Genomic DNA, 19,917 nt, shown 5'->3' on the forward strand with positions numbered 1-19,917 from the left:
CCTACCTTGAAAATCTACCTATATGACCACAGCAGGCTCATATACATTTTAACTGATAAATTATATCAAACAATTAAAACAGAAAAAAGAAGGAACACTTCTCCCCTCATTTTAGGAAATCAACATTGTGCTAATCCTAAAACTGGATAAAGATAATAGGAGAAAAAAGTATGAACATAGATAGAAATTTGTTTAACAAAACAAACTATTAGAAGTCAGATCTGGCAGGATGTAGAAAGTGGTTTTGTTATAGGGATGGCAGTGTTGGTTCAGCATTGGAAGATCCACCCCCAAAAGTCATCATTTTAACAGAGGAAAGGAAAAAGCCATATGATCCTGTCACTAGTTGGAGAAAAAGTATTGGACTAACTTCTACAGCTGTTCATGGTAAAAGCTATCAGGAGACTAGAAGTAGAACAGAACCTTCTCAACAGATTAAAGACATGTACTCCATACTTCCAGTGAGAATGCCTTATATGAATGGAGAAGACACAATGCTTTCTCCTTAAGGTGGGGAACAAGGGCAGATATGCTTACTCTTTATCTGTCCATTAAACTTTGAAACCCAGGCCCAAACAAAATAGTCTGCCAATAAAATGGCACAATTAGGATAGGATTGGCAGGGCAGAAGCAAAATCTTTATATGTAGATGAAATGATCATCTACAGAGAAAATACTAAGAAATCTCTAGGAGTCCCTAGAAGTTGTTTTTGAATTTAGCAGGATTAGACAACACAAGATATATATAAAAATTCAGGTCTGTGTATACTTGCTATAAATGAAGAATTGGATATTGAAATTTGAAAGTTATGTAGGAGTACAAAGGACCTAGAAAAGTTAAAAAAAAACAGTGTTGGAAGACATTTAGTACCTAATTTTAAGACTTCTTCTAAAGCTACAGTAATCAAGGCAGTGTTGGTGTAAGGAAAGACATATAGATCATTGGAATAAAACAGAATCTAGAAATAGAACCACACATATATGGTCCACTGAGTTTTGAAAGATTATTTAACATTAGCATTTTATAGAATATAAACTCAATTCAAGAGCCGAGGAAGAGATAGCGTCTTCAACAAACGGCACTAGAACACCTGGTATCCATATATAAAAAATTAACCTCAACCCTTTATTTCCATACATGAAAATAACTTGAAGGGATCTATGAACCTAAATATGAAAGCCTAAAAGTATAAAACTTCAAGAAGAAATTATAAGGGAAAATGTTTATGAATTTAGGGTAGGCAAGAACTAACTAGGATACAAAAAACATGATGTATAAAAGAAAAAAATTGATAAATGAGATTCCATCAAAATTTAGAACTTTAAATGACATCATTAAAATGAAAAGTAGTTCTTAAACAGACCATATTTACAATGCATATAACCTATGACCAGACTATATAAAGAACTCTTACAGCTCATTAATAGACAATGCAATTAAAAAGTAGACATAAGAAGATGATAAATAGCCAGAATAGCACAAGGAAAAGTGAGCAACTCTAGAATCAGAAAAATACTAATCAGTACAATAACAAGATTGAATTATACACTCATTAGGGAGATGAAGTTCAAAGTTTTAAAAGCCTTGTCATGACTTTTTCTTTTTGTTGGATTCTCCCGCTTTGCATTTAATTTGTCACACCCAATAGATTCATTCTGCTGGATTTCCTGGGTTTGTGATCTTCATTGTCTTTTCCTAGGGTATTGTCTAAAATATTTTTGGAGTGCCGGTTTGGTATTCATGAAGTTCCTGAGGTGCTCTTTATCATGAAAATATCTTATTTCTCCATCAGTTTTGAAAGCTAGTTTTGCAGGGTACATCAATCTGGGTTGGAGGCTGTTTTCCTTTAGGGCTTGGAATACATCACTCCAAGCTCTTCTTGCCTTGAGGATTTGCATTGAGAAGTCTGCTGTGATTCTGATGGGCTTTCCTTTGTATGTGATTTGTTTCTTTTCTCTCACTGCTTGTAGAATTTTATTCTTCTGTTGGATTTCTGGAATCCTAACTATTATATGCCTATGTGTAGATTTTTTTTTTGATCAAGGCAATTTGGAGTCCTATATGCCTCACTTATCTGTATGTCAAGTTCTTTTCCCCTCCTTGGGAAGTTTTTGCCATCACTTCTGTGAACAGTTTTTTATGTCATCTGCACTCTCTCTTCTTTCTTCATTGACTCCAATCATCTTATATTATTCTTCTTTGCATCGTCTGGCAGCTGCTGGATTGATTTCTCATGGTCCCTTACAATTTTAAAGTAATTTTTCTTTTCCTCATCACTAATTGCAATCTTATCTTCTATATCTGAAATTCTATCCTCACATTGGTTCATTCTGCTGCACAGACTTTCGATGGTGTTTTTCATGTCCTGAAAATCTATTTGCATCTGTTTTATGGATTCCGTTTGTTTCCTATGTTGGGATTCCATCATGTTCCTCAGATCCTCTATTTTTTATCTGTGTCCTCTCTATATTTATTAATCATGTCTTGCACCATGAGCACAATCTTTGCTGTTATCTGAGTAATTATTTCTGATTTCATTTTTTCCAGATCCCCTTTTGTTGCCAGTTCAGAGAGTCTAGGTGGTTGAGTATCAGATTGTTCCATCTTGTTTCCCTTTGGGGTTGCTGTAGGTGATCTGGAAGTCTGTTTTTGAGGCTTGTTTATGTGTCTTCTCATTTCCATGCGGGGGGGGGGTTGCTTGTGGATCCCACCTAGCTCACCTTCTCTGCCCTAGGAGTGTGGGATGGCGGTGGGGGAGCCTCCTTCCAGGTTCTGGGACCTGCTCAGCTTCTCTGCCCTAGGAGCATGGGATGGCGGTGGGGGAGTTTCCTTCTGGGTGCTGGGACTGGCTCACTTTCTCTTCCCTAGGGGCATGGGATGGCTGCGGGGGAGCTTCCTTCCGGGTGCTGGCTGATCTGTTTTCTTTTACCTCTTGGAACAGGGCAATATTCATTGTAGCCTTCTACCTCTATGGTTAAACCCTGAAATCTTTTGTCCTTTGAGAAAATAATAGTTTTGAAAATCAGGCTTGGGTGAAAGAGAGAGGGAGAGAGGATTTCCTAAATCCTTTTTAGAATTTCAGGAACTAATGTGGATGCATCATATGATAGGGTTCTTCCTGGGGTTCAGGAATGGTGCTCCTTCTATTTAACAGGGCTAAATCACAAAGGTTAGCTAGAGATGGCAGGAGGATGGCACTTGTTAGTGAAGACCATGGAAAGGATTTGCTTTCCAGCCTGAAGATGGTGGGACATAGGAGAAAGGCAGCCATGGAAGGAGTCACATTCTCTTATCTTTCACTGGCACCTCAAGGCAGTGAGCAGCTAGGAAGTATCCCACAGGCAATGCAGGATACTTCAGGAGCATGAAGATTTGTCTGTACTCCATGCCTGGGGTACTTACTGGGAGGCCTTCAGTCCTCAGTTGCCTTCTGTAGCTCTCTGGGGCCAATGTAGCAAAGTAAATGTGATGGCGCTGAGTGGTAGAACACAAACACTTCCTGATGTTTTACTTTCTCTACTTTTGGTGGTGATTCAGTGTTGAGGAAACAAAGTCTGGGGAACTCTATTTCTCAGCCTGGTGGTCTCGATGCCATGGAGAAGGAATGCAAGCCACAGACTTTGAGGAGAGATCTTTATAATCAGCCAAATGGAGTGGGATTGCATGAGCTGGGAGGGCCACCTGCCCCTCTTCCAGCTGCACGAGGCCAGATCAAGGAACTCAGATGACAGTTGTAGCTGTGTCAGCAGGGCCAGTGGTGACCAGATGTTCAAAGCCATGGCAGTGGAGACTAGAGGAGACAAAATATATTGTTTGGCTTTTACACTTCTTTCCCCTCAAAGCCACATCCCATAACCCCCATTTGCCCCATAGTTCCAAATGCCATGTCAAAATAGACAAATAAAATTCTAAAAAATTTCATAACCATACCCAAAATAATATTAAAATGATAGTTTAAAACTAAGAACTGAGCTAATGTGTTATTTATTTTTATTTATTTATTTTATTTATATTTGGTTTTTTGAGACAGTGTCTCACTATATAGTTTAGGCTGGCTTTGAACTCACTATGTAGTCCAGGCTGGCCTTGAACATGTGGCTGTTCTCCTGCCTCAGCCTCTGGAGTGCAGGGATTACAGGCATGCACCACCATGCTTGCCTTAAGGAGTTTAATTTTGTTCCTTTTGTTACCTAGTGGGTGGGGGCTCCTGAAGATCAAAACAATTACAAATTTTCTCTGCATTGTAATTGTAGTTTAACTAATTATATAATCCCACCATGAGGGTGTCTACTTGCTCATAGCATCCACTCTCTCATAACCTCACTTGAATATGGGCCTTCATGACTTCCCAGCCAACTTTCCATTTGCTCTTTACATCATTATTTGCAATTTTATTTCTCATTGTTAATTGCCTGACTTAGTTCAATGACTCCCTCTTCAGAAAATCTGCTTGTTCTAAGTAATTTTTTTTTTGGAGTCAGGTTGAATGATTTGAAATCTGACTTTTAGTTTAAAAACTAAGAAGGCAGAGTTTTGTTCAGGTCAGGGCAATTTGCAGGAAAATGTCTGAGGTAGTAAAATTAATTAAATAGTCAATTGTAGTCATGACCAAAAGAAAACTGGGAAAATGCTTTGTAAAGATATGAAACTGTTCTATTATGAAAACATCTTCCTTCCCTGTAAACTTCTCCAATAGATTTATGTAGTTGTGATTTTCTCCACCACCAGAGGTAAGCTTAGAGACTTCTGTAAATTTCATCTCCTTTCCCCATATGGGGAATCAAGGACCAGTCAATTCTTTCTCAATCAAAAAATTTTTTACATAGGATAACTACCAGATAGTCTAACTAATAAAATGTTGCCATAATATATTATAAATAAGTGGAATATGAGTTTTCAAAGACTTCAAGTATATTAAAACAGCAACTAAAAGCACACCATACATTGTTCTTGTTTGAAGATTCAGCAGATAGTTCAGTGGTTTATGGTTTCTCTGGGTTATTATTATGAGAATCAGGGTTTTTTTGACTTTTTGAGACAGGGCCTCACTATGTAGCCCAGACTGGCCTTGAAATCATTATGTAGCCCAGGCTGGCCTTGAACTTGTGGCAACCCTGCTGCTTCAGCCTTCTGTGTGCTAGGATTACAGGTGTGTGGCACCAGGCCTGACATTGTTTTTTATGAGCATCGGAGAGAATTTTGGTTAGTAGGTTAAGCTGATCTATAATACATATGTCATGTTGCATTTATTCCAAGTTATATTCCCTCCAAAAGCAACTTTGGGGTGCCTTGTAGTGTATTTCCTACCTCATAAACATCTATGTTCGGCGCTCTACATGTACACACTGCAGGGTGTTGAGGTTTATTTAAGGAGAACCCATTGTAAACCCCATTCCAGGCCATCTACACTTCTCTAAGAGCCAATTGGAGAGCCACAAAATGACCTGAGAGAGGAATATGGGAAGTAGAAGTGGCTGCTGGCTTACTTGGACATCTGACATTAGCATGAGTTTAAACTTCCTTTTCCAAGTTTGTGCTAGTGCCAAGGGGAGCATGCTGACACGAGCATGGTTGCTGGGATCCACTTAGAGCCTGGCAGTGTTCCCTACTCAAAGGTATCAGATAGGTTTCCCCAAAGCCCCAGAGATAGATGGAAATGGGAAAACACAGAAAGCCATTCTCTCTCTGTAATTATTTAAGCATTCATTAATAAATGCTTGCTGTCTGTTGATCTTTTTTTTTTTTGACATAATCAAGTTTAAAAATTTTATTAAAAATTAAGTTTCAAGGGACTGGGGATTTAGCTCAGTGGTTCTGTCGCCTGCTTTGCAAGCGCAAGGTCCCAAGTTTGATCCCTGAGTTTGATCCTCGGTACCAAAAAAAAAAAAAAATTAAGTTTCAAAAAATCTCAACTTGACCAGATATAAAGCAATTTAAAAGCCACTGCATACTGAGAAAAAGCAGACCTTTTTAAACAACACATTTGTCATTACCAAAAAGAGATTCTTTGTGCAAAAACAGTAAAACCCCATTCTGCATAGATAAAACAGTTCTAGTTATGTGGTCAGTGGATAAAAGGAAGCACTTAAGGTCTTCAGCTCCAACTTTCTGTTTTGTAGTACTGGAATATTGTAATCATTCTCCATGGATGACTGGGTAATGGTGGAGGTGATGAGCTGACTCTGTCCTGCTTGGCCCAGCACCTAGAGTGGAGGAATTCTCAGCTGGGGGATGGGCTGCCTTTATCACTTTGCTGTCTTGTGGTTTACTGTTTTCTGGGTGTCTACATCTGTGAGAAAGTTGCAGTGGTCCCCACATTGAGGAGGCTGCTGAGCTTAGGTCTCATCTCCTTGATTTCTTTGTCCTCTTCATTGCTGTCCTCTCAAGGATGTCTTTTGGGTGGGGGACCTCAGTAGAACCACAATTAATGACCCCATACCGATTCTGTTTCTCTAGTCTATGTTGTTCTCCTGTACCCTGGTTGTCATCCATCATGCCTTCCTGCACAAGAAGGGTGGGAAATCATGGTCCATGTCCTGTTATTATACAGTCTGTCAGTGTGGTAAGGTGGGAAGCTTCAGCTACTGTAGATTTCAGGGAGCAGACCCACTGTAATTTCACTCGCAGTTGTGTAGAGGACCCTACCATGTGACAAGCAGCTGTAATGGTTACAACCTGCAGGATGTTTATGATGTTTATTGTCTTGACTGGAACTTGATCAGGGCCCATAACATTTGCAGCCTCGCACTCTCTTCTCCTTCAAGAGCATCACTCTCTACAGCATCTCCATCTTCTATGCTGTGAAGGCATTCCTTGAGGTTGGTTTTCTTTATGGCAGTCTGGTGTACAAAGACACCGTCCTTGGCATCACTCCTGTGTAAGGGGCACAAAGTATTACTGGACATGGAATAAGGAAGAGCACAGGTTTTTCTCAGAAACATTCTTACGGACTGCATTCTGTGTGGCTGAAAGGATTATGTGGACAAGCAGAGCTGATTGAGATGGGACCAATGGGGACACTGCCCACTGGGCAGGCTTCAGTAACAGTGACTTAGTATATTTTGCATTTGCCAAGTAGGGCCCACATGGTTGTGGCAAGAACTGAATTGCTCAGGAAAATAAAAGAAACTGAGGCCTCCCTACATGTCTCCCTCTCAGCTATTCCCCTAGCACATAACCTCTCTTTTAAGTTAAACAAGTACTTCAAGGATATTGGTTCAAAACTTGCAAATTATTAGCTCTCCAAGGTACCTGTTTCCATGTTTAACCACAGTCCTCTCTCTCTCTCTCTCTCTCTCTCCCCCCACCTTGGATTTTTCCTACCATTTGTGTTACTTCAAAAGGAGGAGGACAGAAAGCTATAGGAGGGTCAGGGGGTGTCTATACATAGAGTAAACTATCTGATTTTGATCCCTGTCCATCTCCCGGCTAAGCAGGAAAAGACCAAGTGTGTCTTTGTCCTCACTCCTTTTTCTACTGTGGCACCTCCTTTCCTCTACACACCAGTGCTATTGTTGGGAGCCCTGACATTTTAGGCTTCTCCAGTGTGGCCCTGGAGATTCTGCCTATGCACCCCCCCCATATGATTTAATTGCACCTGTTTAATCCCCTCAGGGTTTCACAGGATGATTCTTAGTAAATTACTGCATTCTAAAACAATGGTTAACTGTGCATCTATGCATCTATGTCTAACTTCTCCAGAGAGAGATACAGAGCTTAGAGCAAGGCATGAGAGATAGGTCACTTATTTCAAAGGCATCTGTGTATTATCATGAACTCTGGACAGATGAAGAGAGATTTGGGGGCTTTTGAATCTGTTACCTGTGCTCTCAAAACCATAGAACCTAGCAAGATGAAAACTTCCCCAGTCTTCTCTGCCTTTAATTGCACCTGTTAAGTTCCAAGTCATTTTCCGGTGTAGTACAAATCAGGGGAGAGTATATTTGGCTATGTGGTTTTTTTCCGTTTGTCTTTGTAAGCCTCCTCTACTGTTTGTGGCCCTGCAGCTGAGAATGATTTTCAGACTCTTTCCCTTTTAGAGAGGGTGATACAATCTTTTTTTTTTCTATTGTGAACAACAAGTGCATGGAGATCATAGTCCAGGCAAACAGGTGGTAGCAATCAGACCAATATTCTCTGTGGGTAGAAGGAGTGCCAGGCACTTTAATTGATTGGGATCTAAGACCATTTTAAAGACCTTAATCTGTAGTGGAATAATTAGTCAGCTTTCATTTGGGATTCTAGGGTGAACTGGAGAAATATTACCTGGGGAGAAGAATTTTGTAAATGTTCTATGTTTGTTTCTTATGATTGCACATTAGAATTCAAATTCAATACATGTTTAAAGGTCTAAATCCCGTTGACAGCTTTCCCTTGGAAAAGTCTTCAGCAAAATGACTTGTATGTAATTTTATTTATTTGAGCCAACAAGCCCCACTGAAATTTGAAATAAAAATCCCCTTGGCTCTAAGCTTTTTCCTTTACTGTGGTGATTCATTTTTTAAAATTTCTAGTAGTCAATCTCTTTCCTTTTTGCAGTTTTATTTTTCTTTTGTTTTTCTCCCCTAAAATATTAAGAATAATAGACACCCATAGAGTAAGGAGGGTTTTATAATCTTGGTTTTGGATACTGAAATTTTGCTCAGTGTTTAGTTAAAGAAATTCGTGAGAAGAAACACCTTTATGGACTGAGGATTTCAATGCACATATTCTGACATAGACCATCTCCTGGAGACAAGAAATATATTATTCTCCCCTTTCTGCATTTTAAAGCCTGAGAGACTTTAGTAAGCATTTGCTAAAAGCAGAGGCAAAGAGTCAAAGCAACGACTAAGGGATCAACAGCTTGGCTCTGAGTTGTTTCCCTGGATGAGCTGGCATCGTTTCTTTTCTTTTCATGTGCTACTCCAGCTTGCTCTTGTTCTCTAATAAGGTAAGCAATGAAAAACTGCATGCACTCCAACCATCACATCCCACTCCCTAAAAGAGACCTTAGAATACGAAGGATCTGACTTATATTGAGTCAACAAAGGGGACAGAAATCCATTATTTAAGGATTGTTTTAAATGAGCGTTCATTTGGTGTTATCAAATGTGACCATGGACTTCAAAACAGTTTGGAACTTGTAAGAAGATAATACAACTGATGCTGAATTATTAAAATTTATTGAGGAGCACTTTAGAGACATATGTATTAAATATTCTTCACTTTATAGCAATCTTATCTGTTGAATTTTCCCCTGTGGAATTAATAAATCAGGAGAAGTTTTTGTATACATTATGATTACATTAAAATTAATGGTCATTTAAATTCCTCAGTCAGATCCAGGAAAGGGAAATAGAGGGAAAAAATCTGACAGTTCTGTGCTAAAGGCATGTTAAGGAATATTAAAAAAAAAAAGAATCTGACTATCAGAAAGAATAACTAAAATGAATGAACAAATTTTACTTGGAGAGAAAAACAATCTACTACACTTCACCAAAACCAATGCTATTCACAGATACTTCATTGGGTGAACCCTGAGAAAGGGCCCTGTTGTGTCCTCTTGTGGAGGCGAAATGCAGGCGTGTTGCCGAGCTGCTCTGGCACACGATCCTCTGATGTATACTTTCCTAACCCATGAGGCCTTCCAGGTAAATGTCCTGCTACTCCTACAAAAATACTGAGGTGGGGGAAGGTTGCAAGCATTAGTAAATAAAAATATGAGACACCCTATATATGTTCTCATTATTATATGGGACATCCTTATACTAAAAAAATTATTTGTCATTTTTTTCAAATTCAAATTTAACTGGTATCTTCTGTTTTATCTGTCAACTCTAGATGAAGAAAAATGGGTGCTTGCTGAAAGGAAGGAATCTGGAAGAAAAAGCAATTAAGAAATTGGAGCTGGGTGTGGTGGTGTATGTGCTTGTAATCTCAGCTTCTAGGGAGGCTGAGGCAGGACGATTTTGAGTTTAGGAGTACAGACTTTGGAATCATCATTATTGCCATGAATTATTAAGTCTTATTTTTATTTGACTTAACATCTTTGGGTTTCAGTGTCTTTGTACATTGTACAGAGTTGACATTTCTGGTTTTTAGGAGTTATTGTACTTGATATGTGGCAGAACTGCCTTATCTTTCTCATCATTGTTACCATCATCTAGTACTTTTTGTGAATCTCCAAATAGTAAATATTTTAGGTTTGGTGGTCCATAACATCTCTGTCACAATGTTTATGGTTTATATTTGGATGTCCCCCCTAAAGCCTCATCGCTCAAAGGACTTTTTAAAGGTGATTGGATTTAGGGTAGAATATTAGCTGACCTGCTGTTAGGAGGTGGGGTGTAGTCAGAAGAGTGACTGGAAAGCATATTTCCATCCCCAGCTCCTACCTTGAGATCTATTTCCGCTCCTCCATCTCCATGCCATGAGCAGCTTCTCCTCTGTCATCCCCCTGTGCCATGCTGTCTTGCCTTGGGGCCAGCCAACTGTGGACTGAAATCTCTACAAACTATGAGCCAAAATAAACTTTCCTCCCTCAAGTTGTAGGTGTCAGAAACTTTTTTTCAGCAATGAGAAAGTGACTCAGGCATACAATCACTGAACTCTGCCATTGTAATGCAAAAGCAGCCATAAACAGTGCACATAGGGATGGGTGTGGCTGTGTTCCAATAAAGCTATTTACAAAGTCAGGCATTGGATAGGATTTTGCCTGAAGAGTGTTATTCCAATCCTTGACTTATGGCAGGGCTCCACAATTTCTTCCCAAATCTCATCATCGTGGGAAAAGGATGGGAAAAGAAGGAAAGAGGCGTCATAAGAGTGGGTGGATAAGCAGACTACTGTATCTGTAGGACTACCAGGGGGAGTAGAGAGAAGGTGGCAGAAGACTTGAGTGTCAGCTGTGTGTGATGAGTGTCAGCTGCTTTTGACAACCCCTGATCTATTGGAATAAGAAAGATGAATGCTTTAACAAAACCATGACAGCAAGAGTTGGGTTTTACATACTTTTATAATAATAACTAGCATATATTGGGTGCTTTTATTGGGTGCTGCTCATTGTCCTAAGCACTTTATATGCATTGTCTCATTCATTGCATCCCAAATTCTCAAAGAACAGGTACTGTTACTCTTCATACTTTATAGATGAAGAAACAGATTTGGAGATTCACATGGTTACAGTTATCCAGAGTTCAAATTTAAGCACTCTAACTCTGATAAATGCTTAATTCCTATATCACGTTGCCAGTGTCTTCTATAAGGCCTGGTTCAATTCCATATACAGGACCTATTTAGTAGCATTATTTGTAGGCGTTTGTAGAACAAGAAATGAATGAATGAATGAATGTTTTGATTTATAGGCAAGTCATTATCCATACAGTAATTTGACCTTTGATAGAATTGTTAGCATGTTCATAACCAAGCCTATGGAGCCAAAGACCCATTTTTTCTAGAGAATTTTAACTACAGGTTGCTCTCTACTCATTACCATTACTCAGTTGAAAGCTGAGAGTCTTATCTTCTGCAATTCGAATGTGGACAATGGGGACTAGACAGATTATAGGCATTCCTAATTGGAGGCAGGAATAGTGAAGAATATAATACAGTATTATTTGAAAGAAAAGGTTTTGTTTATCAGGTTTGATGGGATATTATAACCATCTGTCACAAGCATTATCACAATTTCAACATAAATGACAGCAGAATATTAGTAGCTATATTGAAAAAATATCTGTATATTTGGAAAAGTGACAAAAAGGAAAAATGCAAGTTTACAAATTATTAATGATTCCTTTTTCATGGCTTTGCTCATTCTTTTTGAATTTTTGATAGCAAAAATCTTTACACTGTATGGAGAAAGAAAAGTAGGAGAGAAACTAAATGCTATATTTTTCTGTTTTCCTTGGCAGAATCATGGGCTTTGCATATTGAAAGTCATTTCCCTCTGGTAATATGAGATCGTGCTGAGATTTCAGTAGTGGGCCGCAGGGAAGAGTGAGGCTGATAAAAAGCATGAAAACCATCTCAAATCCAGTGACTGGTGAGAGTCTGTTGTGTGCTAGGGGCTCTTTGGGTAATGAGCTTTGCAGCTTTAACACGGTCTTCTCCAAAAACACCTGCACTAGTGTTTTAATTAGTTCTTCTCATACCTGTAAGTACTTGGTGATTTTACATAATGAAAGTTATCATTATGTTGGGCTAATGAATTAGCACATTCTGTTTAAAAAATTCTAAACTATGATAAAATACATAAAGCATAAAATTTACCACCTTTAACACTTCTAAGTATAGGATTCAGTGGCCTGAGTTATCTTGACATTGTTGTTAACTGTCACCACCATCAACCTCTGAAATTTTTTGTCTTGCAAATCTGAATCTCTGTACCATAATATTAACTCCTTTGTTCTGGCCACCAAAAAAAATCATTCTACTGTCTATTATTTTGACTACTCAGCTACTCCATATAAGTGGAATCTGGCTTATTTCACTGGTCAGAAAATCCTCAACGGGTTGCCACCACCTTTTGGCTATTGCGAATAATGCTACTATGAACATGAGTTGGGCTAATGAATTTTACATGACGCTGTTCTAGACCTTGTATGGAGGAAACACAGAGGCAGCACTTCAGGAGGTTTTATTTGAAAGTACTGTCACATCTAGTCATCAATTATAGCATTACAGTCAACACCTCATTCCTTCCTTTATTTGACAGTTATTGAGAGCCTGTATGTGTTCATGTGTGTAGTAGAGAATTTGATCTTGTTGAAAAAAAAGACCTGGCCTTTGCATTTGACTTCTGGGAAGTAATCTCTGGGCCCTTGGAATGTTATGACTAATAACAGTATCTTTGTTTGCCTCAGGGTTTTAGTGATACTGTATAGTCTAATAATGTGATTTAGCGGGAGTCTGGCTACATTCAGTCTAAGGGCAGGGCTTATCAGGCCAGAACAATGTGCCTTAGAGTGAGGGCTTTGAGTCAGGAGATGTCAATTGACATGGGGACTGGAAATCAGTCATACGGTCAGTTAACCAATCATGCCTATGTGATGGAACTCCAAGAACTCTGAATGCTAAGGCCCAGACAAGGCTTGTTGCCTGGCAGTACTCCATGTGTAGAGATACTGGGAGAATCATGTGTCCTTAAACTATGGGGAGGACAACAGAAGCTTCACAGCTGGTATTTCTGGACTCTGTCCTATCCTGTTCTTTCCTTGGTTGTTTTAATCTGCATTAAACTGCAACTATAACTATAATCACTTTCAGCAAGTTATGTGCTTTCTTCTAGTGAAAACAAAAAGGAAAGGGATCAAGAGATAGATGGGAGGGGAAAGGAGGGAAAGGAAAGGGGATGAAAAAGGAATTAAGAAGTATTATGTACATTACCATCTCCACACAAGGAATGCGAAGATTATATACTACAAACGTGTACTAATAAAAATAGAAAAAAAAACCCTTGAGAAATCTGAGGGTAGTTTTGGGCACCCCCTGAACTTGTGGTGGTGTCAGAAGTGAGGTCAATCTTGGCGACTGTATCTTCTTTGTAATTGTCCTAACTGCTTACACTTATGCATCATGTTAGGCACTGAGTATAAGCTATTAAATACAACACAACTCCCTCAAGAGATGGAAAGGGAGAAGATAGACTTGTCAGTACTTCCAAGATGATGTTGGAAGGCACTGAAGCATGAGATACCACAGTGCTTTGTAGAAATAGCATGGAGTCTGGCAGGGCTGGTCTTATTCTGGCTTATAACGTTTCTCTTATTTTGTTGCACTCTCATAGCACAAAGAACTTTCCTTTTACAGACTTTATAAAAGTTGTTATTTTAAGATAAAAAATGGATACTTATTATATCAAAGGAGGGCAGAGAGTTCAGAGATAACAACTGCAGGGACTCCAACAATGTTCCAGGACTTGTGTGGGGAGGGGAGAAGGAAATGAGACTAAGTTTGGAGGCATGGTGCCTTTAGGACAGCTTCTTGTGGAAATGGCTGATTCTTTAAAATTAGGATGCATTTGATATAAACTACAATGCTCCACAACCTGTGCTATCCCTGTGTTGATTTCTTTCTCAGCTAACTCTCCACCCATGGCAAATATTGCATTGTCCTCAATCCCAGCTTATAAATTCATAGGGCAATTTGACACTTATTTGTGTGATAATGTTTCGTTATCTGTCTCCTTGGATGGTAAGGTCACATTTGCCCCTATGTACCTGACACATACCCTAGCACAGAGCAAGTGACTACATGGGTGATGTGTTGTCTGCTTCCCATCACTGTGACAAAGAACCTGGAAGGAATCAACTTAAAGCAAGAAAGATTTACTTTGGCTCATGGTTTCAGAGGTTTCAGTCCATGGTCAGCTGGCTCCATTACTCTGGGCCTGAGATGAGGCAGAGCAATATGGAAGAAGACTGTAGTGGAAGAAAGCTGGTAACCTTATGAGAGCAAGAAAGCAGACAGGATGAAAGAGCCAGAGAAGAAAGGACCAGGGACAAGATCTAGTCCCCAAGGTTACACTTCAATACTCAGCTTCAACTAGGCCCCACAACCTAAGTCTTCATTGTCTCCTGACAATGTCATCAAATTATAAATTCTCCAGTGGATTAATGCACTGATGAAATCAGAGTCCTTAAGATATAATCACCTTTCAAAAGCTCCACCTCTGAATACTTGAGACTTTTGGGGAACATTTTAGATCTAAACTATAACGGAAGACTAGACCTATAGAATACATGTGTGAGGAGGAGAGAAGGAAGTAACACTAAATTGGTAGACATGGTGTCTTTAGGACAGCTTTTTGTGGAGAGGTTCTTATTCTTTTAAATTAGGATACATTTGATATAAACTACATAAAGGCAGATGGCTTTAAAGTCAGAGCTTAGAGAAATTTAGACTTTAGTTCAGCAATTTCTGAAATATGAAAAAAGACTTATTTTTAAAAAAGAACCTTATTTTTAGAAAAGTTTTACATTACTATAAAAATGGAGAAGATAATAAAGTTTCTATATACCTCACACTGAGTTTTCCTATTATTAATATCTTACATTATATTATGGTACATTTATTATAATTAATGAACCAATAGTGCTATATTTTAATTAACTATAGTCTGCAGTTTATTCAGATTTTTGTCTTCTTGTTTTATCTGGCTTTTTTTTCCCATTCCAGTACCCTATATTAGTTTTCTATGTCAGCCATTAAAAATATGCCACAAATTAGGTGTCTTGAAACACTGGAAATTTATTATCTCACTGTTCTTGAAGCTAGAAGCCTAGAAGTCATTAAGTGATGCTGACTTTGAAAACTTAGGGCAATCCTTCCTTTTCTCTCTTCCAGTTTCTGGTGTTTTGCTGGCAATATTTGCTGGTTCTTAGCTTGGAGCTGCATAACTCCAGCCCTTACCTTCATTGTTAAGTGGCACTCTTCACGTATCTTCATGTGGCCATCTTCTTGCCAGTCATACTGGATTAGGAGCCCAGCCTGCTTTGGTATGACTTCAGCTTAACTAATGATCCTATTTCCAAATAATGTCATATTCTGAAGTACTTAGTGTTAGGACTTTAATATATCTTTTATTTTGTTTTGTTTCATTTTATTTTTGAGGGAAAGCATAATTGAAACTATACCAGATCTCAGGCAAGATACCACATTATGTTTAGGGGTCTTGTCTCCTTATGCTTCTCTTGGCTGTGACAGTTTTTCAGACTTTCCTTGTTTCTTGATGACTTGACAGTTTTGAGAGATACTGATCAGGTATTCTTTAAGATGCTCCACTATTGAAATTATCTGAGCTTTGCTCATGATAAGACTAAGGTTGTGTGTTGCTGGAAGGCAAACCATAGAGATGACATTTTCATAACATCTTATGCTAGCAACATGGTTTATCACTGTAGAAGCTAACCTTGGTCACCTGGCTGAGGTAGCATTTAGTGAAGATTTCTACACTGTAAAGTTGTTCTTTTTTCTCTTTATACATTGTACATTTTGGAAGGAAGTTACAATGCATGGCCCACACATAAAGAGTGGGCAGTTATGCTCCTGCTCCATGAGGGTGAATATCTACATAAGTTATTTGGAATTCACCCGCATGAAGGATTTGCCTCTTTCCCTCCATTTACTGATTTATGCAATCATTTATTTAATATTATGGATTTTTATAATCCATTACTACTTATTTATTTTGTAGCCCCAATTTTTTCAGCTTTCAGTTGACTTCTGTGTCTGTTTGATATGTCAGGTGGTGAGCAGAATTATATTCCCCTTAAATTCATGTGTTAAAGCTCTAAACCCTAATGTGACTGTATTTGGAGAAAGGGCCTATAAGGAGATAGTAAAGGTTAGGTCAGGTTATAAGGGTAGGGCATTAATCTGATAGGTCTGATATAAGAAAAGGAAGAGGCGGGCAGCAGCTCAGTGGTAGAGCACTTGCCTAACATGTAGTGAGGCTCTGTGCTCAATTCCCAGCACCTGAAGAAAAGAAAGGACAAGAAGAAACACAGAATTGCCTCCCCCAACTTGGTCTGTGAGTGTGTGATTGTGCACATGTGCATGTGTGTGCGTGCATGTGTACATGCTTGTGTGAATATGTATGCACAGGGGAATAGCTATTTGAGAACACAGTGAGAAGGTGGCTGTCTATAAAACAGGAAGAGAGGCCTTTCCAGAAACCAGACTTGGTAGCACCTTGATCTTAGACTTCCAGCCTCCTGAATGGTGAGAAATAAATTTCTGTTGCCTAGGTCACTCAGTTTATGCTATTTTGTTATAATAACTCTAACAGATTAGTGTATGTTCTAGTTACTTTTTTCTCATTGCTGAGATAAAATTCTCAACACCTAAAAGTTAAAGGGGGAAAGGTGTATTTAGCTTACAGTTCATAGTGATTACAGTCCATAATTTGCTGGCCCCAGGGCAGTGTGGCAGTCGGGCAACAGTTCATGGTGGCAGAAGCAGCAAAAGCAATGAGAGTTTAACAGCTTCTTTCTGCCCCTTTTATCCCATCCAGACTTCTGAGATTAGGGCGGTGCCAAACCAATCACTCACATGCAGTGGTTTAGTAATTACACACCCTTAATTCCAGACTCACACATTCCAGATTCAGACACCTCTGAAAAAGACTGCATAAGGCTTTGGGGGGGACATCTAGACACAAGCCAGTGTAGCCCACAGATTTTTTGGTACTTCCTTATTTTTTGGCACTATAAGATGCTCCAAGATCATTTTCTGTCCTAATCCTAGAATTAGCCATTTTCCAGGAATCCTAGTTCCTTTTGAGATGGATAGAAACAATGTGTTCACCATAAAAGGAAAAAGGGAATTTCCCAGGCCAAGCAAGTATTTCCTGGTTAGATAGTACAGTGAGGAAGAGGAAAAGAGATGAATGGATGGATCAAAATGAGCACAGGGCTGGGGATTTAGCTCAGCGGCACTCCGCCTGCCTTGCAAATGAAAGGCCCTGAGTTCAATCCCTCGTACCAAAAAAAAAAAAAAAAAAAAAAAAAATGAAGAGCACAACACAAAGGGTCCCAAAGTCAGCTGAGAGTTATCATAGCAATAAGTTCCATTATCACAATGTGGTATCATCTGGAGATATAGCTTTTGGAAGATAATTAGAGTTGGGTAAGTTTAGGAGGGTGGGGGCCTCCTGGACAGGATCAGTGCCCTTTTAAGATGAGACTCAAGAGGATCCCCCCCCAACCCCATATGTGAACATGGTGAGAAAGTGGCAGTTCTGGAAGTCAGGAAGAGGTCCCTCACCAGAACTTGACCATGCTCACACCCCAACTTCAGAGTTTTAGCTTCTAGAACTGTAAAAAATACACCTCTTTTAAAAAGTTTCTTATGGTAATTTGATTGAATTTTTAAAAATTAATTTTATTGGTACATTTAAGGTATACAGTATAATGACATTCATCGTTGGAAATTTGCACCTTTACATAATCCATCTTGGTTCTTATTTTTCCCCTTTCCCCTGATCTTCCTTCAACCACTCCACCCCTCCCTATTTACAAAGACTTTGTATCCATTTTTTAATTTTTTCATATTATTTTCATTCCCTTCTTTCCTTTCCCTCACCCCTCTCACTTCCCCTTCCCCTTTGCCCCTTTTCTTCCTATTTCACATTATCTATTATACCTTTTAGTCCTTATTTACTCTTTCAGTTTCTCACACTACAGAAACTATTTGATGTTTACATAGGTGTGTCCTATTTATTTCACTTAAGAGTACCACCTCAATGTGCATCCATTTAGCTATGAATGTCTCTAGTTTCTCATTTTTTATGGCGGAGTAATACTCTATTTTATTAAAAAACCACATTTTCTTTATCCAGTCTCCAGCTGATGGGCAAGTGCATTGTTTCCAAGTTTTAGCTATCATGAATTGTGCTGCTATGAACATGGGTGCACATATATCACTGTGGTATAATTCTTTTAATACTTTGGAGGAAGATACCAGCAGGGGAATAGCTGGGTCAAATGGGGCTTCCAATCCTAGTTCTTTGAGGTATCTCTATACTGATTTCCACAGTGGTTGTACCAGTCTACACTCCCACCAGCAGTGGAGTAAGGTTCTTCTTTCCCCACAGCCCCGCCAACATTTGTTATTGGTTGATTTCATGATAGCAGCCATTCTTTCTGGGGTGAGGTGGAATCTCAGTGCTATTTTCATTTGCATCTCTCAAATAACCAGTAATGTTGAACATATCTTCATATGTTTATTTCCTATTTCTATTTCTTTGTCTGAGAAATGTCCATTTCAGATGCCCATTTTTGGATTGGGTATTTAAATTTGAGAGGTCTGATTTTTTAAAGTTCTTTATAGATTCTAGATAGTACACCTTTGTCTGAGGGACAGCTGGTAAAATTTTTCCCACATTCTGGGTTGTCTCTTCACACTGTTGGTGATTCCTCTTGCTATGCAGAACCTTTTTAATAAGAAGAGATTCCACTTGTTGATTGTCTGTGCTAGTTCATGGGCAACTGAGATTTTGTTCATAAAATCTTTTCCTACATCAATGTCTTCAAGAGTTCTACCTTATCTCTGTTCTAGCCAGTTCAGCATTTTTGTTTTAATATTTAGAACTTTAATCCATTTAGATTTTAGTTTAGTGCATGGTGAGAGATATAGGTCTAGTTTAAATCTCTGACAGTTTGAAACCCAATTTTTCCAGCACTATTTATCAAAGAGGCTATCTTTCGTCCAGTGAGGGTGTTTAGCTCCTTTGTCAAAGATGAGGTACCTGAGTGTGTCTGGAGTTGTTTCTGCTTCTTCTAATCTGTTTCCCTGGTCCTCAGGTCTGTTTCTTTGCCAATACCATGCTGTTTTGTCACAGTAGCTTTGTAGTACAGTTGCAAGCTGGGGATTGTGATGCCCGCTCCCTTGTCTTTATTGTCTAGTATTGCTTTTGCTAGATCTCTTCTTGTTCCAAATGAATTTTTGGATTGTTTTCTCCAGGTCTGTGAAGTATGCTGCTGGGATTTCAATTGGGATTGCATTGAATCTATAGAGCAGTTTTGGAAGTATGGCCATTTTCGTTATGTTGATTCTTCCTACCCAGGAGCAAGGGATGTCTTTCCATTTTCTGATTTCCTCTTCAATCTCTCTTTTCAGAGTGCTATAGTTTTCAGAGTAGAGGTCTTTGATTTCTTTTGTTAGGATGATTCCCAGCTATTTCAGTTTTTTGGATGCTATTGTGAAAGGAATTATTTGCCCTATTTCTCTCTCAGTGAGTCTGTCATTTGTGTAGAGGAAAGCTATTGATTTTTGTGTGTTGACCTTGTAACCAGCTACTTGACTGAATTTGGTTATTAAGTCTAGAAGACTTTTGGTGGAGTTGTTGGGGTCTTCTATATAGAGTATCATGTCATCTGCAAATAATGACAATTTGACTTCTTCATGTCTTATCTTCATTCCTTTTATTTCTT

Source organism: Heterocephalus glaber, unplaced genomic scaffold, assembly GCF_053883595.1.
Source record: "Heterocephalus glaber isolate CG9 unplaced genomic scaffold, H.glaber_assembly_v1.0 deba00000347, whole genome shotgun sequence".
NCBI classification, from domain to species: Eukaryota; Metazoa; Chordata; class Mammalia; order Rodentia; family Bathyergidae; genus Heterocephalus; species Heterocephalus glaber.